Below are 26,330 nucleotides of genomic sequence, written 5' to 3' on the forward strand. Positions count from 1 at the left end.
GGGTAAAGATTTAAATTTCAAATCTTTTTGTTGCTAAAATCCCAGCAATGGACCACACTTGGCTAAACATTCCATAATCATCATCATTCCATAAAATGTGTTAATAGGGAGCAAAATATTGAAAAACATCAATACATGTGAGTGTGACAAAGAAAGGAGGAAGGTGGTTGTAGGAAGTGCTAGAAACAACAACCAAATCTTCCTTAAATCACATAACTTTTCAACTGAAAATATTTTCAAATTTTTAGAACTTTTTCCCTTTTTTTACCGAAAAATTGGCAAAAAAAAAGGGGGCGGAGATGACGGTGAAAAATATCATAAATTTTCAAAAATTTCTTCTTCATCAAAAGCTTCACCTCAACATTTGCAAGGCAGCGGTGAAAAAAAAATTGAAAAATCCAACTCATGTGGGCGTCCTGATCCGAAACTTTATGTTCTTAACGCTTAGCACCAATGATCTTAAGGTATCCAGTCGTGACCATAGTTTATCTAGGACTACATTATCCAATATCTTAAAAAAAAAAAAAAACGATAGTATTTGTCTTGAAGGATATTTGGTTGTTATATCTAACAGGTCGACCAATATCGTGATATGATGCAATTTTTGACGACGATGATGATGATGATGACGACGACGACGACGATGACGATGACGACGACGACGACGACGACGATTAGCACCCTCTCCACTAAGTCAGCCCACGCCATACAAAAATGTCCTATTGTTTTTTTAAAAAAGACCAGGCGTGATTTGAGAGACACTGCTGCTATTTATAGAAACCATGTACAGCCTCTGTATGTAGTAAACCACATACAAGTAGCAACTCAATAGCCCATTGTCATCATCACTTTACATTCGCCTCCCATTGCAGTAAAAGTTAAGCAGGTCGCCATTGTCCAAATTTGTTCATATTCGTAGTTACTGCCTTCCTGGATTTGTTGGAGGACCGCATTAGTGAGGTAGATATGTCCTCGATCAGACTAAAGAGATTTATTGACCTTGCTTTGTCTCCTCTCGTTCACCAATCACTTTACAGATGCTTTTGATCATGGTATCAGCAAAGGCATAAGCGTCCTCGCCATTGTATTGTATCTCTAAACTTTCAATGCAGTGTAATGAAGAAGGTGAATAGATGTGTGAATGATAGAGAGGTTGCGAGCTGTGACAGAAGGGCGTAGGTGAATGCATGAATAGAACAAGTGTATGAAAAAGAAACTTAGTGATTTGGGTAAGGTGGTGGTAGAGAAGGGAATAATGCAAGAGAGACAGAGCTCGAGGAAGTAATGGAAAAATGACAGTTATAGTAGTAGGGGAGGGACAATAATGGTAGCTACATGTTTTCTAGCATGAGAGAGAGTAATGGATAGTAATAGAGGAGAGAGATGGCAAGAAAGTGATGATGCTGATAATGAATGGCCTGAGAGAAAGGGATTTATAACTGGCAGCGCAGAACGTTTGATGGATGAGTGAAACAGTTGCAAATATATATTGCTTGACGGGAAAGAGAGGTGGAGTAAGAACGATGATAATAAGTCTAAACACAACGAAAAACATACACAGGTCCAATACTATCCTTCGTTACACTGGTATTTTGGTACAGTAAATAGGAAACAAACAGTTCATGCTGGATGAGCCACAGAGAGACGGGAGGGTCAGACTGATCTAAAGCCATCTCAGTTACATAGGCAGTTTATAAAAAAGAAAATGTTCCTTCTCGAGCCATGCCAGGCTCATAAGGACCGGTTTCCCGGTTTCAGTGGCGTAGAAATTCCCCACCTGGACGGGACGCCTGTCCGTCACAGGATTACTCATTTTTGCCAGCTGAGTGGATTAGAGCAACGTGAAATGAAGTGTTTTGCTCAAGAACTCAACGCATCGCCCGGTCTAGGAATCCAAACCACAACCTTGTAATCATAAGTTCAACACCCTAACCACTAAGCTACGCGCCTCCACAACGAGCAGTTTGGTAGAGTGAGTACAAGACAGGTTACTGGGGAGAGTATGACTGATACAAAGATGACTAGTAGTGAGTTGAAAAGGTATCAAAGAGAAAGGGCTGACAGCAGAAAAGATGGCCAATTTGAAAAGATGGCCAATTTGAAAAGATGGCCAATTTATAATATTGCTCAGCCTCGAATAGTAGCACCATTTTAATGTTTGTAAAAGTAGAGCCTTTTCTTTGCACCAATCATCGCGATCTTTTGGCATTTCTTTCATGAAACTCCCTATCCTGAGATCGATTTTCCACACTTCATTCCGTATCTTCCTAGCTCTCCACCCACCACAGTTTCAATCGGTTTGAGTGTCCTGCACGCTTTTCTACAGCTGTCGTCCCCCATTCGCATCATTTGTCTCTATTGGCAATTTTATCTCTTTTTCACTATATTCCATTCCTCCTATATCCAATTTTCCTCTCAGCATATTTGTACTCTATCGTCCATGTTCGCTAACATAAGACGTCTAACGGATCATGCTTACTTCATTTTTAATTCTTTGCACAATATCTGCATTTTGAATTGATGTCTCTCTACAATACAGCATTGCAATTTCGATACAGACACCACACAAATCTGCTCTACACTCTACAAGAGAAAATTTCCCTGAACTTTTCCATCCCATCGCATTTCTGCTGTTGTTATTACTGCTGCTGCTGTTGCTGTTGTTGTTCAAAAGCAGCCCAATCATGACACGTACATACGTACATACACATTTAACATTACCTAAATAGCACTAAATAAAAGCCATATTCATGACTGGAATGCTCTTGATTATAAGTCTAAACGATCAGGTTGATACAGGGCTGAACAATAGCAACAGTAGTAGCAGTAGCAGCAGCAACAACAACAGGGAAAGTGAGTATTCTGAAAATGTAGCAACAGTACGACAGGTTCTAAGAGGTATTATCTCTGATAAAGGCAGCGAGCTGGCAGAAACGTTAGCACGCCGGGCGAAATGCATAGCCGTATTTCATCTGCCGTTACATTCTGAGTTCAAATTCTGCCGAGGTCGACTTTGCCTTTCATCCTTTCGAGGTCGATAAATTAAGTACCAGTTACGCACTGGGGTCGATGTAATCGACTTAATCCGTTTGTCTGTCTTTGTTTGTCCCCTCTGTGTTTAGCCCCTTGTGGGCAATAAAGAAATAGGTATTATCTCTGCTAGTAACAAAAGTTTTTTTTTCTTATCTCATATTGTAGGAAGATTGGGTAGGAGGCAGGTTACTGTAGAGAGTACGACTGTTACAGAGATGACTGATAGGGGGTAGAGAGAGCATCAAAGAGGAAAGGTTAGCAATAGCTGGAAGTCTTTTTTTTTAGGATAAAAGCTGTTTAAATATCAATAAATTAAAATTACGTGTTTGAAAACAAAATTAGTTCTTTGTTAAAAATATACCGATCTAAGTTTAAATATCTGCAACCTTTTACCTTTTACTTGTTTCAGAATTAGACTGCGGCCATGCTGGGGCACTGCCTTCAAGAACTTTTTAGCTGAATGAATTGACCCCAATGATTATTTGTTTAAGCCTGGTGCTTATTTTATCGGCCTTATATATGTAGTGGATCTTGCATGCATGAAGTGGATTCGATCCACCATAGCCAAATTTAAATTAACACTGCTACAGAACTTTTCCCACGGTGGAACAATGTTTTTTTCTCTGACAGCAGTTTTACATCTTCCAGATGCCTTTAGCTAGGCCGAAATAATGTCTTCACCACTTGACCCTTTGTAACCTCTTCTACTTCACCAAAAGCTAGAATAGAGATAACAAGACCCCCCAATTAGATCTATTCTTCTCAATGATATATCTATCCTTCTGGATAGTTATATAAACAATCACACCCCAAGCAAAAATCAGTTAGTCACATGGTGACGACTCAACGAAGTCTGGCTGACCAGCTACAACCTTGGTCAGAGGGAGAAAGCAGCTGTGAGACAACACCCTACAATTCTCTCTAGCTCTAATTCTGTCTCCGCAATTACTACTAAACAATGAAGAGAACCCAAACACAAACTTTACTTCACATGCCTTTGGATTTATCATTAACCTGCTCGTCGAGGCAAGGTATTTGTAACGTAACGGTAAATAAATACTTTCTTAAAACTTCATGCATTGTTCATCTTACACATCCTATAGTATGCGATTATAATAAAAAAATGTTTTTATCGTCACACCTACTGTCACCAACATTGCATAATATTGTTTACCAATCATTTTCTGCCGTTACAATTAGTGACTACACCAAAACAAATATTTGCCGTTACATGTGTGTGTGTGTGTGTGTGTGTGTGTGTGTGTGTGTGGTGTGTGTGTGTGTGTGTGCGCGTGTGTGTATCTGTGTGTGTGTCTTTGTGTCTGTGTTTGACCCCACCTAACCGCTAAACAACCGGTTTTGATGTGTTTACGTCCTCGTCATCTAGCAGTTCAGTAAAAGAGTACTAGGCTTAAGAAATAAGTCCTAGGTTCGATTTGTTCCATTAAAACCCTCTAAGGTGGTGCTCCAGCATGGCCGCAGTTAAATGACCGAGACAAGTAAAAAAAATATTTAAAAAAAAAGAATATTTTCTACATCTTTTTGTACTAGAGCGAAAACTTGGCCTTTTGACTTCCTAATTCCTATAATATCGGAATTTGTTTTAAAAAATATAAGTAATAATCGATTATAAATAATAATCGAAATAATTGCTAAATGTTGTTCAACCGTGACTATTTCATCCATTTTTTTAATCCCTGGTGTATACATTCAACTTCTGGATCTTTTCGGCAGTTTTTTCTAGCGGTGTCATATGAAATTGTCACCCATAATTATGACCCTAGTATCGATCTATTGCATTTCAATCTGTTTTAGGGTTAGGGTTTCTTAAACGAGGGACATATTCATACGGCACAGAATGTTTTTCACCTCAATGGACGTCATTGATTGGTTGAAATTGCAGAAATTGAAGAAAAAAAACAACAAATATCTTACAAACTATAGAATTTTCTCAATAAAGCCAAGAGAAAAAGATGTTTTATAAACACATTCTACCAGTATACAAAGTTTAAAAGTGTTTAGTTACGTGGAAATTATTTTAAGAAACTGCCGTTCAAACCGAAAATATCCCAGATTTTAAATGTTTCTCGCCTTTTAAGACGGTAAGAATAGTTTCCCCACAATTATTTCGAATATGCGTCAGTGGTTGTTGAAACTTAAGTTATCCATTCCATTATTGGCAGCTCATCATGGGAAAAACTATTTTATATACACTACATTTTTTTACTCAGTGTCATTTATAACAAAGCACATTCCTTTCCAGTGATAAGGAACGCCCACTTCAACCCCACTTGTAATACACCTTCAATGTACAAATATCAACTAAAGGCAGCCTATTTATCTCATAACCGGACCTACATGGCTGCAATGAACAAAAGTCAATGAAACATCCTTGTTTTTTTTTCCTGTGCAGTATCACTACACTCATCAAAGAAATAGTCTTATATATTACCTCCTTTAGTCATGAATAATAGACAATCTAAACGCTTAAATTCACTAAAATTTGTGGTTCCCGCAGAGACCCACATATATAACATTACTTAAACAGTATTGATAAAAGGAAAATATTGATATTATTCTTTAGAACTAGAAAAATTTTCAGCTTTAATTAGTTTCTGGCCCGCTTCATAACTTAAAACTGCATTGAGGGTACTGTTCATACGAGCCAATGGGGGAGCCCCAGTAAGGTTGCTCAAACTGCTAGAAAAAGCAACCATACCTCCTTCAAATCATGCGTGTTAGCGTGTAATTGGAAGAAAATATGGTTGCTCATTAAAAAGGGAAGGATATTAAAAAGCTCATATATCTGGAATGATTCTGCTGTTTACATAATCAGTCATCCTAGACCACATTCAAACAACCACTACCTCACAAATTCGCCATATCTCGTCTCTGCCGCTTCTATCACTACTTTAATAGCCTTTGCAACTACTCTGAACTTGTTGCATACTTTCTCTGCCCAGCTACCCAATTTCGTATCTTTCATCCTTTCTTCGCTCCGGTTAAGTTTTACCTCTAAGACCCTATCCACACTAATCCTTCCACTACAGACTGTAGTCCTCCAGATTCCTTCCCCATATACATCTTTTCTTTCCTGCAGACGTGGCCTATAATAGTCCAAAATGAACCTCAACTGCCTCATTTTTACCAATTTTGAAGCTCTATGAAAATGGCTGTTGTCTTGTGTTACCTGGCTCTACAAAGTTTCTGTATACAGTTTCTACTCTTCTTGTCTTATTACCTGGATCTACAAAGATATTGGGTTCACAATAACTAAACTACTAAAAAAATGTAGTAGACTTTTTTAAACCTCGATTGATTCTGTCATACATCACTCCCAATTATTTAAGGCGATGAACTGGCAGAATCGTTACCGCACCGGGCAAAATGTTTAACAGCTTTTAGTCCGTCTTCACGTTCTGAGTTAAAATTCTGCAGAGGCTGACTTTGCCTTTCATCCTTTCGGGGTCGATGTAATAAGTACCAGTGAAGCACTGGGGCCGATCTAAACGACTAGTCTCTTCCACCAAACTTGCTGGCTTTGTGTTAAATTCGAGACCAATATTTAATAGTGGTCTATTGTCTAATAGCTTTGTTCCACATTAAAGCGGAAAATTAACCGATACTATATCCGTGTATGTTGTTACTAGGAATTAAGTGGTGAATTTACAGCACCTTCAAAGTGCCGAAGAGAACTCCTTGCGGGCACTGGCAAGACGTTTTTCGTCAAACTTTTGTTAGCAAAAGTCCGTCTAGACGGGTGCATTTCATTGGCGGTAGCATCTTCTAGAATCGCAGCAACTCTCTTGACAGGTAGTCCAACAGTTCATTCTACTTTCAAGCTTCCCTTGAATTTAGTTAGCACAGAGACTCCAATTTGCAACATCTCTAAGACATCAGCATAGGCCAAGGTCTTGCAGCAGATGTGCTTGATATTCTGGGATGAATGCACCATGTCTCACCGAGGAGCACTTGTAGCTGTTGACCGTAGCCTAAGAGATTTGAGAGGAAAGGACATTCCCATGGGTGGTGTCACTGTAGTTTTGGCTGGGGATTTCAGACAAATTCTTCCTGTGGTCCAAAAAGGTACAAAGGTAGATGAACTAAAGACCTGTCTCAAGCAATCCTATCTGTGGAGGGAAGTGACCAAACTGCACCTGACAGTTAACATGAGGAACCAATTATTTGTTGATCAAATTGCCGGGCTATTTGCACGCTAGCTTTTGCACATAGGGAATGGGCAACTACCTTATGTCCACCAAATGCAGCAACACAAGCTACCCTATGGTGAGATGATACCAACTATCAATAATCTCAAAATGCATGTTTCCAAACAGTGCACAAAACTTTAGCAACAGTCAATGGCTAATGATGCTGTCGACAAAATCAATTGGGATCTCTTGCAGCTGTTGCCAGGACAAGAGCAGTCTTTCAAATCTATCGAAACTGTCATTGATCAGGACCAAACTGTAGTTTCTCCAGCTGAGTGCCTGAACTCTACATCCATATGGGATACCACCTGACAACTTAACACCTAAAAAGGGAGCCCCAAACATGCTGCTCAGAAATCTGGATCCACCTCACCTGTGCAATGGCACCAAACTGGTGTTGAAAGCGATGTCACCCCCATGTCCTAGAGGCAGCAATTATCACTGGAGAATATAAGAGTGGGGATGTCTTCATTCCACGAATCTCGTTAATCTCAATGGACCTCCCCTTTAAATTTAAACGGTTCCAGTTCCCAGTGAAACTAAGTTTTGCTATGTCGATAAACAAATCTCAAGGACAATCTCTCAAGGTTGTTGGACTTAACCTTGTTTCTCCTTGCTTCTCTCATGGCCAATTATATGTAAGATGTGAACGAATTAGAAGTCCCAAAACTCTTTTTATATGCATCCCAGTTAAAGGACACACTGAAAAAATTGTATATCTGAAGTTCTACTAAATTAAACTGTGATTGATTTCAGTATTTGGTTTAATAACTTTATTTATACTCACGTCATCTGATGGAATTTTTATGAAAAAATATTTTTTATCAGAATAAATATATCTATTTCCTCTAACATTCTTTAAACTTCAAAGCAACGCCGGTTACTTAGGCTAGTTATGTATAAAATCATCTATTGTTAATCAGTATACCAACTTACTTACAAACAAATTTTTGCAGGACCTTCAAGACTTCATGGTCAATAACTTTAAATGTATTAACGTGTTACTTTTTTGATTGAATTGTCCTGAATAAACAGAAAACAAATTATGAAATGAGAGAACACGGAATATGGAAATACACACATACAAACACACACACACACACACACACACACACACACACACACACACACACACACACACACACACACACACACAAACTCACTCACTCATTCACTCACCCTCTCACTCACTCGCTTACTCACTCACTCATTCACAAACACACATTACCAAAACCCTAATGGCGAAATAACGGAAGGTAGAAAATAATATGCTTGATGGCTTATCCTCAAATTGGAAATCCAGGACAAAAGCTTGCTTACAACAGAGAGAAGTCCGCTTAAGAAATCCAAGAGCTATAAGGTGGTGTTAAACCAGACGAAAGATGCTATCTACCACCAAAGAATAAGGTACAGTTCACAAAACAAACTTCGAAGTAATTTTTGTGTACTTAATTTCAATTTCAAGGTTCGGATCAATTTGAGTATACGTTGCAAAACACGTCTAAAGTGCCGCGTAGGAGTGAACACGGTACAACATAGTTATAAAGCAAACTTCTCGACCACTTAACCATACTTGTTCTCAAAATGATATTGTGTACCATTCATGCCTTCCTCGAAAATTCCACCAGCGCTGTAAATGAATGAGATAATGTTTGTGAGTTGAAAGGCGGCGATCTGGCAGAATCGTTAGCACACCGGGCGAAATGCTTATCGCTATTTCGTTTGCCGCTACGTTCTGAGTTCAAATTCCGCCGAGGTTGACTTTGCCTTTCATCCTTTCGGGGTCGATTAAATAAGTACCAGTTACGCACTGGGGTCGATATAATCGACGTAATCCGTTTGTCTGTCCTTGTTTGTCCTCTCTCTGTTTAGCCCCTTGTGGGTAGTAAAGAAATATTATGTTTGTGAATTGAAACTGAATTTCACTTCACCACACTGTACCGTAATGCATCATATAAACAGCCATTATTATAAACTAATTCAATACGGTTCGGATTTTTTTTATTCCCTGTAGTTGATACGATAAATTATTGAAAGATTATTGGTCTTAATGTTGTCTTTTCCGCACCGCATAAATATTCAGTCATCAAACAGACATAATGACGTGAATTCATTTCGCACTCCTTGTTCGTGTATTACGTAGTCAACGAGCTGAATGGAAATGACAATACGTTTAAAGTCTTATCAAAACATGAAGAAGAAATGAAGGAACTGCACGAAGGAGTTTAATCATAACCAACTAACTAAACTTCCCGTAATCATATCTGGGCAGCTTGCTTTGATAGAAGTATGAGACTATGTCAGTGGCAGTATATACAGATGCATAACGTGAGATAATGTTTATGACGAATGCCTACTACACTTACTCACTTCACACTTAGCATGTAGGGGACCTGAAGTCCAATAAGTCAAGTATTATTTTAAAACAGGAAGCTGACGCATTTGTGTCTTTTTGGATTGGGAAATACGACTGTATGCAACAATGTATTATTATTATTATTATTATTATTATTATTATTATTATTATTATTATTATTATTATTATTATTATTATTACTACTACTACTACTACTATAATAATAATAATTATTATTATTATTAGTTTGTAATATATGAACTTTCGCACGTTCATATATTTAAAAGATACTGGTATATAAATTATCTAAATTTCAACTCGCGAAATTTCTCAGTATCCGGTTGTCTTTGATTTACTTCTTTTCTCCACCCCCTCCCCCACTCACATGCCTATTAAAAGAAGCTGATTAGATTAAGTGATGCTTGATTCCAGAACACTTAAAGAAATTTCGATGATTCTTTACAAAACCAGGATACAATATTTTGTGGACAATACTTGTCAGAATATTGAATTTCAAATATCAGACACCAACTTAACAGGGGGCTAAAATCACTTTTTATCTCTAGCAATGCTATTTAATCCTAGAAGTGTCATTTTATTTGGAAGTAGGGCCTTTTTTTTAATGAAAGCACCGTTACTCAAACATGTGGGTGTGTGCGTATACATAATTTATATAGAGAGAGCACGTATATGTCTTACTACTTAATATGTATGCTTTTAGAAAATTTATTCTATATTGAGCAATTTCATATAAATTTTCTTCATATAACAGTATAAAAATGTAAGTTTTTTTTTCTCTACATTTATCCATTCCAAGCAGTCATAAACTCAACCTTGTGACAGCTGGCCACAAAAGTGTTCCGTATTTTTACGCCGCCTGATGAGAGATGTTGTTTTCAAAAAAGAAAGTTCTGCAGACGAAGAATTTTTACGGGGTAAGATCATGCATTGTATCAGAAGTTAGCTCTTTCTGTAAGAATATATAGAAAATGCCTGATTGAAACGAAACCACGGAAACTTGGATACATTGCTTATTAGAAGTACGTTCTTCTAGCCACAAAAGGGGCTTTAAATCATCGGTATATACGAACTTCACTGAAAACGTGATAGCTGTAAACTTCAAGACTCAAACTGTATTTTGTTACAATAAACGTGTAAGTACGATACTTTCTCGTTGGCTTTCTATGTATTTAAAACACCATCTCTGTAATGTTTGGGCAAAATGCACGCTTCAACTTATATTAAGTGAAGCCGACAATGCTTCTGGGTAAACTTTGTTTTGCGTAAGTCCATTGTTGGTAGAATAAATATAAAAGTCATCTGCGCTGCTAACTCGAGAGCATTCGACATATAGCTGTCCATGAGAAAAGCAAGGTATTTGTAAATTGCGACCCACAATTTTTAAAGTTTGACCCTGGGCTTTGTTTGATTGTCATAGCGAAGCACAATCGCACTGGGAACTGGAGGCGTTTGAAATGAAATGGCACATTTGAGGGAAGAAGGGGCATGCGTGGAATGTATGCAATCTCTCCTCGATGACAGCCAGCAATAATGGTTGCTTCTAGGACATGACTTGTCATTGAAGTTACAATCAATATTGTATCATTACATAGTCGTGGTTGGTCCAAATTCCTCAAGAGCGTGATAGGTGCACCTTTCTTTAGGAACAAATTATGCAGTGGCAGTCCTGTGGGTTGTAGAGAGTTGAGAAATTCAACTGGATACTCAGCAGCGGCATGTTCGTTGATAGTAATATCAATTAGAGACACACGCTGAAGCATCTCCAGGTAGAATGTGGAGGAGTTCATGGTTTATTTTATCAATGCTTTCATTCCGAGGTGCTAAAATAGCTTTCTCTGCGAACCATGCTATGTTTTTGAAGTTATCTTGCAATGTGGGAAATACCCTTTCTTTAAGCTCGGCCAATGTAGACACCATGTGCCCATATTGCAGTACATGCTACTGCAGAGTGTTATCCAACGGTAAGGCACCATTTCCAATTTGTAGAAGTTGATGAGAGAATTCCTCAGCTAAGGGGTCATTGTAGAGATGAGCTCGCATATTCTTCTTTATGTATAGGCGAAAACTTCAAACACGCATAGATCTCGTCAGCTCGTGTACCCCTTGGTATGACTGGTAATATTTGAAGGAAATCCCCTGCAAGGACAACAGTTAAGCCCTCCATAATGACATTATTGTTTCTAATACCCCTTAGTAACCTGTCTAGGGCTTCTAGTGCTCCACGGTGTGCCATCGTGCATTCATCCCAGACAATAAATGTAGTTTGCAGCAGAACTTCCGCCGTCGGTGATCGTTTTGAAATATTGCACATTTGGGCATCCGTTGAAGTTAAATTGAAATGCAATTTGAACGTTGAGTAAGCTGTCGTCAACCGATCAACAAAGTTGCTGCTACCTCTAATGATGCGTCTGTCTTATCTTTGCCAGAAGTAGATTAAATAGAAACGTTTCCCCCGTCCCTCCTGGTGCATCAGTAAAGAAAAGACGTCCTTCTTGCAAGGTAGACACTACTATTTTATTGAAAACAAACCTTTGTTCAGTTTGCAATAATGATTCACTTTCATCAAGTTGCCTTTTCAGGGCATCCAGATCGTATGCTCTTTCTCGAACGACTTCCCTTGAAAGGCCGTGATGTCCAGCTGAAGGTGTTGGAATATCATATGTCGGATAAGCTTTTGCCCCCAATGGAATTAAGCATGTTTTTTAAATGCCGTAATGCTTCAGTGTAGATAACGTCCGAGTAGGAGACACTTGGCTAATGCAACCGACGAGTTTCATGAAGGATGTCATCAGATAGGCTGTCTTTGTAGTTTTCCCGAAGTTGTAGTGGATTCGGTAAATCGCAATGGTACAACATGATGGCGAAGAATCTGCTTAATTGGTAAGCTGTGCATGCGGTTATTGCGTCAGAAAGAGCTAAGCTCCAGTGATCGCCATCTTCGGGAAGATGTTTCGCAAATCATGGAACTTACTATTTTAAGATCTTTGAATGACGTTGGTCCAGGAACTTTGTGGAGGAGCATCCGGAGACCGTAGCATTCGATCTAGAGCATTACTTTTTTATGTGTGGATGCCCTTCGACGATTACACCAAGCTTTCTCCTCTTCGTTTTTTTTCTTGCCAAGAGTATGGGCCACACCAGAGTACCAACCAAAGCAGTAAAGCGTGGAAGCTAACGCAGTATCTGTTCCAGAAGTTAGTTCCAGAAGTTGCTTGGTGATTGATTTTTTTCACTGGTCCCCCAAGGAATTCTTTGTTTGAACATAACTTTATTGTAAAGCAAGAAAAGCTTTGTTTAGCCCATTGACTATTGGGTCACTTCCATCCTCAGCACTTGATTTTGACTAGGTCAGGGAGAGCTCTGACAGGCTCTATGCAAATGAGTTCATTACTGGGTTCCGGAACTCTCATGGGAACAAAAATTTCGCGTCTGGAACACCGTCTACGAGAAGCCCCGCAAGTCAATAAGGGCCAATCATCTCCATATGTCGGAGTCAGCTCATATAAGACGTATGGTGCACGAAGACATCAGCTATAAATCCTGTGTTATGTAAAAGGGCAGTTCATATCCGATAAGACCCGGATGGGAGCGTGTGATCCGGTCGAAGCGTTTACTAAACAAACTCAAGCACCTCAAGGAGTCCGACATGCTCTAGTTCTTCTCAAATGAGAACGTTGATCAAGATCAAAAGTGAACAGGAGGAATGACAAATGTCTCTGCGCCAGCCCCACAGAAATCTCCACTCTTACGCATACCAAATATCCATCTCTTGTGATGGTCTTGGGGATCCTGAGCAATGAGGGCCATGTCATACCTTTTCATTTTTTTTGTCGCAAGGTGTTGGGGTCAAAGCGGCAGCCTACATTGAGACAATGGAGACGCTTGTAAAACCTTGGATTGCATTCTAGTTCTTCCTAACTCAGCCAGCGTGACCCAGGATTAAATGGTTGAAAAATTTTCATGATCATGTTATTCTACATATTTGGTTTAGACCCTCTGAACTACTATTTCTGGGCACCGTTGAGAAGTTGACTAAGCATGGCCCTGTTACAAGTTCTAAATGTAATAGGTTCAATGTTGTAACGGGGTTGGTTGTCGCGTATTTGAATGTGACAATACCCCAATATATCGTGGAAATAAACGCATGTGTAAATAAATGTCAAAAGGCATGATTTGTTTTTAAAGCATAGTAATTTATTAGGGATTGTTGACAAGCCTTGTGAGTGGATTTGGTAAACGGAAACTGAAAGAAGACCGTCGTGTGTGTGTGTGTGTGTGTGTGTGTGTGTGTGTGTCTGTGTGTGTTACTGTGTCCCCCCCCCAACATCGCTTGACAACCGATGCTGGTATGTTTACGTCCCCGTAACTTAGCGGTTTGGCAAAAGAGACCAATAGAATAAGTACTGGGCTTACAAAGAATAAGTCCAGGGGTCGATTTGCTCGACTAAAGGCGGTGCTCCAGCATGGCCGCAGTCAAATGACTGAAACACGTAAAAGAGTAAGTGCTGAGCAAAGTGAACATATACATGTAGGAGTCAGATGGAAGTCACGAAAACTTACAATTGCACAAGTAGGTTAGAAGTTTGTGGTGCTAAGGATGTAAGAAAAACGAACAGGCAGTAGCTGATGGTACGCAAGCTGGCGTGAAATGTCAAGATCTGTCCGCTGCCGGTTATGGAGATCTGTTCGCTGACGGCTGTGGCGTCGAGGTCTTCTGTTGACCGACTGCGAAAAGGCGCGCTCTCTTGCTGGGCTGATGACTGCTGCTTTTATAGGTACACCACCAGCTTCGATTGGCTGCCGTTACCAAAGCACAACTGTGCTAATCCGCGATGACGAAATATGGTTTCCTTAACTCCCTATAGCCACAATAACAAGGACTCGCTAATGTCTGCTATTGTGGGACATAAAGTCCAACATAAATTAAGATCACCTGCTCAACGCATTTACTCGTTTCAGAAGCCGTATCGAGGCAATAATCGAGATTGATAGCGGCTTTGTTGAATAGCCTTTTGCAAAGTGTGTGTAAGAGTGTGTACTAGATTCTATAAAAATATATTGGATTTTCTCATAAATATTTTTGTTTTCCTTAAATTGAAATTTTGTTTTCAAATAGTTGATGCACCTAGTACACACACACAACACACACACACACACACACACACACACACACGATAATAGTAGTTAACCCCGTTTCAATAAACTATTAATTTGAAGTTTTGCTTGTGTTTTTCTCTTATTAATAATAGCTTAGTTTAGCGATTCGAGGGACGGCGAAATCCCTTCATGTCGGTGCCAATCGCTGTTGCTGGACACGCTTATGTAAGCGGAGACCTGACCCGAAATCCTACAATCCGTTGGAGGACAGAGAAGGAGATACAAAGATCAAGTTGGTGTCATCCCGCGGTAATGCAAAATTCCTCCGATGGATCTAGAATCTCTTACTGCAGATCAACGTGGGTGATGGACTACCTGCCGTCAAGCTTGTGAAATAGTCGTGACAAAATGTCATCAGTGACTTGATGAGCACCGAGTGAGGCCTGTTGCGGCTACTGCTAGATCGCCTCCAACACCAAACGCATCGATTCCTTGTCTTATTAATAATATTAAAAACGTGCTCTGCTTTTCTTTTTAGTAGCACAGTGGTGAAACTAGTTCTTTCACACTGTGACCATGGAACCAGAAACAAATATTGTACTGCATCTACAAAAAGCTGCTTACGCACAAACAACACGCCGAAGTTGTCTATTTCTTATATATTGTAACGACTTGTATTATAATCATCTTCGACATTGCAACAATATGATAATTGATATATGATAATTAAATGGCTATATTAATAGTCAAGCAAATATTGTTCTTCATTCATTTACACGAAACATCTTTGTTTATATAACTGCAAAACTTCTCCGTCTACATAACTGGAAAACTCTGTTGTCAAAAACGTTACAAAATGGTGGCCACCGATCAAGGACAACACGCCTTCTGAAACAATGGCAGTGTGTCGCTACAAATAGCAGCTTTCTACCCGAGACTCGAGAACTGCAGTATGCAAAAATCGTTACACTCGACATTAAGGAATTACAATCTTCTCTTCAACCAAGCATGCAACTTTCTACGATTAAAGACAAACAACTTTCTATAATTAGAGACGAGGATCAAATCCTACCGTTTCACTTTGAAGTACACTGTTACAACCAAGACACGATCCGTAAACCAGTAAAGAAAGCAACGTAAAATTCTGCAGTCCACCTTCCAATTGGCCATAACCCACTTTTATCTGCAAAAACAACACAACCGACTGAGAAAGTACGGTGCACTGAATAACCAAACTGCATACCTGCAAGTTTACATTTACCAGGACATACATTTGAATTGCACGCGCCGCTGCACAATCACATAAATAACACCTGTCCAAGCAAACATCTCTGAAACTATGGAATCCTGCAAGCCCTACAATTTCGACAGTCAAAACCCTTTCCGCTTGAGTCCTGAAGGTAAAAAAACAAATCCTACATTTATCCTGCAGTCTACACAGATTATTGTGCAAATTGACTTCGGCTATCCTTCGATAATCTAAAGAGATAATGAAAGTGCTTGTTCGACAATTTCGTACAAAATTTTTATTCAATTTTTTTTTCTACAGTTGAATCGCTTTGTTAATGTATGTCTTGTCTTTGTATTGTGTGCATGTATATACGTATATGTGTGTAAGTACTATTACTCTTCTCTCTCTCTCTCTCTCTCTCTCTCTCTCTCTCTTTTACTCTTTTACTTGTTTCAGTCATTTGACTGCGGCCATGCTGGAGCACCGCCTTTAGTCGAGCAAATCGACACCAGGACTTATTCTTTGAAAGCCTAGTACTTATTCTATCGGTCGCTTTTGCCGAACCGCTAAGTTACTGGGACGCAAACACACCACCATCGGTTGTCAAGCGACGCTGGCGAGACAAATACACACACACAAACATACACACACACACGCACACACACACACACACACACACCTACACTTTCCGTCTACCAAATCCACTCACAAGGCTTTGGTCGGCCCGAGGCTATAGTAGAAGACACTTGCCCAAGGTGCCATGTGGTTGGTAAGCAAGCTACTTACCACACAATCACTCCCGCGCCTGTATTTTTTGTTATATATGTATGTGTTTATGTGCGTATGTATATATGTGTATGTATGTGTATACACAGGCACTCATACATAAGCAGTACTTACACAAATATACATACATACATGCACACAAATGGATGGAAGCACTCCGTCGGTTACGACGATGAGGGTTCCGGTTGATCCGAATCAACGGAACAGCCTGCTCGTGAAATTAACGTGTAAGTGGCTGAGCACTCCACAGACACGTGCACCCTTAACGTAGTTCTCGGGGATATTCAGCGTGACACAGAGAGTGACAAGGCCGGCCCTTTGAAATACAGGTACAACAGAAACCGGAAGTAAGAGTGAGAGAAAGTTGTGGTGAAAGAGTACAGCAGGGATCACCACCATCCCCTGCCGGAGCCACGTGGAACTTCTTTTATGTGTTTTCGCCCAATAAACACTCACAACGCCTGGTCTGGGAATCGAAACCGCGATCCTATGACCGCGAGTCCGCTGCCCTAACCACTAGGCCATTGCGCCTCCACGCACACAAATAATACATATACAAAAAATACATAAACATAAGCGATTCAGCTGAAATAAAATTGAAAAAAATAAACATTTTTTACGAAAATTGATAAGCAAGCACTTTCATTATCCCCCTACCTTTATCGAAAGATAGCCTAGACTTTTACAGACTATCAAGAACTTTTTCCTTGCATGCCCCTATTTTTTCTTGCTTCTCAGCACTAGATTTCATGCACAGGGCACTCTTCCCATCAAGTTTGTTATTTCATATTTCTTTCCTTTGTTTACAGTGTTTCGTACTGTTTACAATGCTGTCTGTACTGCAAACTTCTATTTGTTTACATGTTAGAACGGTTATAAACTGCAACACTATATTTCAATTTGATTCCGCGACGACTCATTCCACGACAACACATTTCCGCGCCGACCCATTTTAACGACGATTCGTTTCCTCGACGGCTCAATTTCGCGAAGATTTCATTTCCACAAAGATTCATTCAGCGAAAACGTGCATATGTTTTTATAATATTCCATATTTTTTTATAATGTATATTTCTTTATTACCCACAAGGGGCTAAACACAGAGAGGACGAACAAGGACAGACAAATGGATTAAGTCGATTACATCGACCCCAGTGTGTAACTGTTACTTAATTTATCGACCCCGAAAGGATGAAAGGCAAAGTGGACCTCGGCGGAATTTGAACCCAGAACGTAACGGCAGACGAAATACGGCTACGCATTTCGCCCGGCGCGCTAACGATTCTGCCAGTTCGCCGCCTATTATTTTATTTATTTTTTTTTTTTTTTATAATGTATCTCTCTTTGGTCGCTTGCTCGTTATTTCATACACACGTATCGTACATGCATTTGGAGAAAACAGTTTCTCCAAATGCATGTTTTTTTTTGCTACATGTTTCACTTAAATGTTTGCAGATTTTTCGCAATTTGAGCTTCGCACTATAACATTCAAAATACATGCATCCATGCCTACACCTAGTTATACACATGCACCTCGTTATTTATGCGTTATTTGTGCTCTTTTCCCCGACTCACAGTACATCCGATGTTTGATCATACTCTCTTGCACCCTTACTTCCAGTCGCAACTTACCTCAATAAGATCCCAGGATGGTCACAGTATGTATATACAGAAAGTTTGCCTGACTTTCTCAGCACGCCAGCATGTCACTTGCAATTTATCGTTTTGCTTAAATCACAGCAAACGTATACGACCACAACGTTAAACTCATTTTACCTCTGCAATACATTTAAAGCATTTAACCCAGCATACACACTTCTGCCCAATAATTTTCAAATTACATCATGGTTTGAGAATGCACATTCTCACCCCAGCTCCGTTCAATGAAAGTCCGTGGCTGCTCCTTCTCTCGGACATGTACACACAACTCATTACTAAATCCCGCTCACGCTTACTTAATACTGGTCAAAGCCAGTCCGCACACAAAGCAACAAAGCAACCTTGAACTATTCAAGGCAACCTTGAACTATTCACACACAAAAGCAACCTTGAACTATTCGGACCCACTCGAATAGATACTTATCTCGTTACATCGCCTCAGTTACTTTCCCTTGACATCCATGATTTTTCTGGCCTGGCATCACATCCATCTGCAATTTAACACTTAACAATCACAGTTTTGAACGTTCTACAATTTTCATAGTGCACATACCTACAATTTTTCCTATTATCGATCCTTTGTCAGCGTCAAACTGAATGGAAAGTGATATAGCGAACAGCAACAGTATAGTTAAGCTGGGATTCGAAACCAAATCCACATTTTCATGCCTGGTCAAGCAGATCCACGGTCTATTGTCTTAGCCTTATTGCACTCAGAGATTAATGAGAAGTTGACCTCTTGAGCTTTCTCGAGCCAGTCTTCGGCCAGGTGGCAGAAACGTTAGGACGCCAGGCGAAATACTTAGCGGTATTTCGTCTGCGCTACGTTCTGAGTTCAAATTCCGCTGAGGTCAACTTTGACTTTCATCCTTTCGGGGTCGATTAAATAAGTACCATTTACGCACTGGGGTCGATATAATTCGTTTTTGTCTGTCCTTGTTTGTCCTCTCTGTGTTTAGCCCCTTGTGGGTAGTAAAGAAATAGGTATTTCGTCGCCGTTACGTTGTGAGTTCAAATTCCGTCGAGGTCGAGTTTGCCTTTCATCCTTTCGGGGTCGATAAATTAAGTACCAGTTACGCACTGGGGTCGATGTAATCTACTTAATCCGTTTGTCTGACCTTGTTTGTCCCCTCTGTGTGTAACCCTTTGTGGGCAGTAAAGAAATAAGAACTAAAAAAGACAACGAACCTTATTGTTCTACTTGACCTAATTCAGTTACCAGCAAGTTATAAAAACACAAACAAACAGCTGTCTTCCTCTCTTTGGCCAATCGTTTCTGGGCAGACAACTCTGTCAGTAAGCTGATCAACGCATGCGACGGAAGACCTCTTAATGTATCATTCTGCCTAGATTATTTTGCACTGTCTTTCTTTTTAGCAGCACAGTGATGAAGCTAGCTCCTTCACACAATGACCATGGAATCAGAAACAAATATTCTACAAAGTTGTGAACACACAAACAACTCGTCGAAGTTGTATATTTGTTATGCATTGTAACGACTTGCATTATAATCATCATCAAACATTGTAGCAATATGATAATCGACATGTAATAAATGGCCACAATCAAACAAGCAGCTATTGTTTCTGTCATCACTTCTCTGCTGCACTATGACATAAAACTTCATCATTGTTACAAATTACTAGCAGTATTGCCCGGCGTTGCTCGGGTTTGTTTCGACCCTTTAGAATTGGAATTTTTGAAAAGTAAAAATTTTGCATTATGTAGCTTGTTATACTCTTTAAGTGAACATTTTTCTGGTTGAAATCTACCGAAAAATAGCGACACAGCAGTCAAAAATCGTAAAAAATAGGGATTTTCATAGAAAAAAAAGCACCTTTTTTATGTAAATAATTTTTGGTCTTAACATGATCCGATTTGAATTTTATCTTCTACGGAATGAAGAGCAAGCCTTCTTCTATCATACTCTCAATTTTGGTCAACTTGCGCCGCAGGGTCTCAGAGGAGATAGTGTTAGTTGAAGCCTAACAAACCTGCCACACACAGACAACTTCAGCTTTATACATATAGATAATTTAGTTTTAATAATTAGTTACTTGATAACTCTAGGGCTGAACAGAAAATTACATATTTAAATCGGTTTAGAAAAAATAAACAGTATAAAATACAGGGCACATCTGCAAAATATATATACAGAGTTTAAAAAGAAGTTTTTAAAAATACATATTCAGTTAAGCATCTGAAGCAATAAAACAATATAGCCCATTGTTAATAATTCATCTAAATTGGCTAACATATAAAAATTCTCAGTATACGCATACATTCTTAATGAAAAGTAAAAATAGCTTTTATTCGAGCAAATACATTTGGTTGTCTCTGATTTCTATCTAGCACGGTGATCTACTTCGTAAAGAGGAGAATCGAGTTGTTGTTTGGCTCTAGCTCAATCCCAATTAAGCAAACTTGTGACCTCAACATCATTTTTTTCGAGCAAAGTGTTTATCTAACTCTGCTGGGTGTGATTTGCGGGAGGTCTGACTGCTATTTCTAACATTCGAACGCTTTATTCGTTCGAGGCAAGAATCGTAATATAGTAAGAATAACACGAAATATAAAACAACAAAGATTATCAAAATTAATGCATAATGGTAAACATTGTTTGCACTTATTGTTTACTTTAAAGCTAGTTCTGACCTGTTCCAACCAACATACGGTTAATAGAATTCAAACCAAAACATCTTTATCAACGTTCTTTCGTAATACATACGCGCGCGCGCGCAGGAAGTAAATAGACACCTTTAATTTTCAAAATCTTTTATTCGATACGCAAAGCCAACAATTGAAATGTAATCGATAGGTAGGACTACATACTTTAGTATTTAGTTTACATTCCTTTTGCAGTTTTTAATTCAGAAACTCTTTTTGGCATTGAACTGATGAGCTTTGTGGAATTTCTGCCCACTTTTCACGCAACAATCGAAACAATTCATCTTTAGATTTAGGTTTCTGTCGAGTTCTATCTAGTATGCTCCAAAGATTTTCAATTGGGTTCATGTCAGGAGATTGGCTCGGCTAAGGAAGCTTTTTGATCCCATTTTCAGTCAACCATTGTTGATTCCTTTTCGCTGTGTGGCATGGAGCCCCATCTTCCATGAATAAAAACTCATTTTTCGTTATGTTATCGTGTGAATACATCGGAAGTATTCCTTGCTTAAATATTTCGATGTATTTTTCAGAGTTTATGATTCCAACACATTCGATCAGCTCAGAACCACCATTGCTGGTGACAACTCCCCATACCATTATAGAGATACCGCCATGCTTCACAATTGTCATTTCAAATCAAATTCTTGATTGGGAAGCCTCCAGACCCAAACACGTCCACTCTCTGAAAATAATGCAAATCTGGATTCATCTGAGAAAATCACTCTATCCCAAAATGAACTGGATTTTTCTCTGACATCTTAGCTCATTTCTTTCTTTTCATGATATTAATTGGTTGAAGGGGAGGTTTTCTTCTAGCTGCTCGTCCAGATATGTAACACACGTTATTGGACTAACTTCTGGCTGTTTTGCAATATCAGAAGCCTTCGAACTGGGTTCGTTTTCCACAATTCTTTTCAAATAGCGAAGCTTCCTTTCCGAGGGCCCAGGTCGGCCGGGACGAGAATCTGTTGATTCTTTTCCTTGGCTTTTGAATTGCACTATAATTCTATTAACAGTAACAAGAGGAATTTGAAGATTTTCGGCAATTTTTCGCCGGCTAGGACCAGCCTCAGATTGCCCAACAATACGACATCTTTGAAAATCTGACAGTTCTGCTGAATATTTTGTGCGTGGCATGGTTACTCTTCGCAAATGTTCAATATAATGGCACCTGGAATGAAAAAGAATAATTACATTGTAAATTCTACACCGCTGAAAACATATTAAGACGCTTAGATCAGAAATTTTGAAAATTAAAGGTGTCTATTTACTTCCTGCATGTCTGTGTATATGTGTATATGTGTGTGTGTGTGTGTAGACAAAGAAAGTTACCTATTAATTAGTTATGAGTATGCAGCATTTATTAAAAGAAAGCAATTATTAAAATGTACACTGTCTAGAAAATTATTAAAAATCTTAATTAAATTTTTTTTTTATCAAAATGTGTTTTCATATACTACTGAAAATTTCAACTACAGAAAATTAGTTTTAATTCACTTTGAGTTAGTGTTCCCTCCTTGTCCTCTCTCTCTCCCCCTCTCTCTCTCTCTCTCTCTCTCTCTCTCTCTCTCTCTCTCTCTCTCTCTCTCTCTCTCACTCACTCACTCTTTCTCTCTCTCACTCGCTCATACACTTCACGGTGCTACTTTCTACAGTCATATCAGTAAGATCATTTATCCAGATTATAAGTTTAATCCAGCACCAGCCAAATTATGTTGACTGTAGTATTCTTTTATCCTTGCTTTTGAAGAAATAGAAAGCTGAAGAAAAGTGTTTTAATTTACTTTCGTCAATTGTGCCAAATGTTAACTTATATATATATATTTAAAAAAATAAATGCACCCTTTTTAAAGTCTAGCCAGGCTCATGGGCTCGGTTTCTCGGTTTGTATGGCGTATGTGTTCCCCAGTTGGACGAGACGCCAGTCCATCGCAGCGTTACTCATTTTTGCCAGCTGAGTGGACTGGAGTAACGTGAAATGAAGTGTTTTGCTCAAGAACACAATGCGTCGCCCGGTCCAGGAATCGAAACCACAATCTTACGATCATGATGCTGATACCCTAACCACTAAGCCACGCGCCTCCACTTGTATATATATAATGATTTCAAATTTTGACACTAGGTCAACAATTCGATCACATCGACCCCAGTCTCCAACAGGTACTCATTTTATCAACTCTGAAATGAAAAGCAAAGTCGACCTCAGCAGAATTTGAACTCAGAACGTTGAGACGGAGGAAATGCTGCTTAGTACAGTAATACCTCACTTTACGAGTTTTATTTTCCGCTCACTTTTCTATGGTGAGCTGAAATTTTTCAAGCACAAGATCAAAATTTTGAACGAAGTGCAAAGGTTTCTACCACCATAAGAAATGCTTCAGCGTGTTACCGAGAAATGCTAAGCAAACAACTCTAGACTTTTTTTAAAGAAATCTACAAGTCCGTCTACGAGTACTTGTGAATCAACGATCGCGTCTACAAGTGATGGTGTGCGCGAGTTTAGTACGAGTGAAAGAGATTCAGAAAACAATTATAAAAACACTTTCTATTATAAAAGATCTTGACATTCTTTTTACTTTATGCAAAATATTCATTACGAAGAGAATCCTTGTGGTCATTCAAACTTCTTGAATAACATCCAAATTCTCCCTCCAAATCACGCACTACCGTCTTTAAAATGTAACAATGGATAGTCGTACATTATTCCTGACTTCCAACCACCTACCATTTACTTACGAATATTATAAATTTTATAGTTAAAATATTTTTCTGGGAACTAATTACGATTTATTGCAACATTGCGACAATGGGGATTATTGCTCTGTTTTATGACTTTTCGCTTTACGAGAGGTGCCCGGAAACAAAATAACTCGTATATCGAGGTGTTACTGTATTTTGCCCGGCGTGCTATCGGTTCTGCCAGCCCGCCGCCTTAAATTTGTTTATATAATGGCATACAACACAGTGAAGAGAATAACTGTCCAATCACCACTCGATAAACCAGTCTTCATTTCTTAGATTCCAGCAATGCGGTTATAGCTTTGTTAAGTTATACGCAAACTAGTGGAGACGAGAATACATTTATCAAAGATTTATTACTTCACGTACATCAGGGCTTAAGTCGTCAGTTATTTCTGTTTAGGGCTCTTTTCGGTTTGAACGGCAATTTTTTTCTAGCGGTGTCATATGAAATTGTCACCCATAATTATGACCCTAGTATCGATTTATTGCATTTCAATCTGTTTTAGGGTTAGGGTTAGTTAGGGTGAGGGTTAGGGGGGAGGGTATCTTTTTTTCTTCACAAATGTAAATAAACCCAATCTGTTTCTTAAACGAGGGACATATCCATACGGCACGGAATGTTTTTTACCTCAATAGACATCAATGATTGGTTGAAATTGCAGAAATTGAAGAAAAAAAACAACAAATATCTTACAAACTATAGAATTTTCTCAATAAAGCCAAGAGAAAAAGATGTTTTATAAACACATTCTATCAGTATACGAAGTTTAAAATTTTTTAGTTACCTAGAAATTATGTTAAAAACTGCCGTTCAAACTGAAAAGATCCGATCCCTGTTTAATTCATTCAGATTCGTTTCACACTCACTGTTGACATTCTTTGGTTTTTCCTTCTCCTACCGGAAGTCTCTTTTGTTTTCCCGCTGACCAACTTCCTAGCTAGACCGCAGCGAAGTTTCTGTCTACAGTTCGTGTGTCACGAATCCTGCTCTACGCGGTGTTACATATGAACACAACAGAAGGGACGTTAAGTTTCAAAGAAGTAAATATTGTGCCATGCGTGGATTTTCCGACAATCTCTTTTCAACTTACTTATAAGTTTACATAACATATGAGAGTCTTTCTACGAAATAAAGATGATTTTATCGAAATGGTTCGGCATTTGTTTTCTTTTCGCTTTGTTGACTGTCACTAAGCAAAAGATCGTCGATGGGTGGTTGGAGGTCAGGAATAACGTATGACTATTCATTGTTACATGTAGTGCGTGATTTGGAGGGGGAATTTGGCTGCTATTACCAGAGGTCTGGATAATAACAAGGATTCTCTTCGGTGACTCTCGTTTTCATCATACAACAATGGCAACTCTTCTCACATAACAAAGAAACAGTTATTATTTAGTTTGTATATTTTTAATGATTGTTTATTCACTTACGGGACTCAAAATTTGTCCTAATATTAAAATTTTTTGAACAGCCGAAATGTAAGTGAAAGTTTGGGGCGATATTTTGCATTACCACTGTTAACTAAAACGAAAATATTATCGTCGTGAAATTTTCCAAGAAAACACCGGAGAAGGGACAAATGGGATCTCTGTTTGAATGGCAGGTTTTAACATAATTTCTAGGTAACTAAAAAATGTTAAACTTCGTATACTGGTAGAATGTGTTTATAAAACATCTTTTTCTCTTGGCTTTATTGAGAAAATTCTATAGTTTGTAAGATATTTGTTGTTTTTTCTTCAATTTCTACAATTTCAACCAATCAATGACGTCCATTGAGGTAAAGAACATTCTGTGCCGTATGAATATGTCCCTCGTTTAAGAAACAGATTGGGTTTATTTACATTTGTAAAGAAAAAAGATACCCTTCCCCCCACCCTAACCCTAAAACAGATTGAAATGCAATAGATCGATACTAGGGTCATAATTATGGGTGATAATTTCAAATGACACCGCTAGATAAAAACTGCCGTTCAAACCGAAAAGATCTGACAAATGTATATTTTTAATAACGCTCTTAAGTAGAGTATGTAATTATTTAAAACATATATTTTAACTATGATAATATTTGTTTTAATAGCAGTTGGTTCTTGTATAGACGATGAAACAAAAAAGCCTGCACATAACGTTCAGAAATAATCTGATGGAGTCACCACTATATTAAATCAATACTATTGTTGTTAATATAGAGTGAATAAGGCCCACACGCACACAAACAATCACGCAGCAGGTTCTATGGTGTAATGGTTAGCACTCTGGACTCTGAATCCAGCGATCCGAGTTCAAGTCTCGGTAGAACCTGATTTTCTTTTTGATATGTTTACCGGTTTTTTGGGGTTTTTTTTTTTTTTCATTTTTGTCAAGGCCAATAACTGAAACAGGTAAAAGGTGAGAATTATAGGATGCCTGCCTTTGTTAGAAATTACATCCAGCTTGCTGTGTAAATAGAGAGCCTCTTGTTATAATGGCTGTCACTGCAAGATGAAACCAAGAACAGCTCCATTAATTTCAAGAGAAAGATATGTGTGA

The 26,330-nt window shown here is 38.7% G+C and overlaps 1 non-coding gene across 1 annotated transcript; it reads left to right on the forward strand.

The window, feature by feature from the left end:
* The first annotated feature begins 26,030 nt into the window (after window positions 1-26,030).
* On the forward strand, window positions 26,031-26,102 carry Trnaq-cug. Its single transcript has one exon. It is a non-coding gene; the product is annotated as a tRNA-Gln (tRNA).
* Window positions 26,103-26,330: the final 228 nt, after the last annotated feature.

The sequence above is a fragment of the Octopus sinensis genome, linkage group LG1, assembly GCF_006345805.1.
Source record: "Octopus sinensis linkage group LG1, ASM634580v1, whole genome shotgun sequence".
Classification (NCBI taxonomy): Eukaryota; Metazoa; Mollusca; class Cephalopoda; order Octopoda; family Octopodidae; genus Octopus; species Octopus sinensis.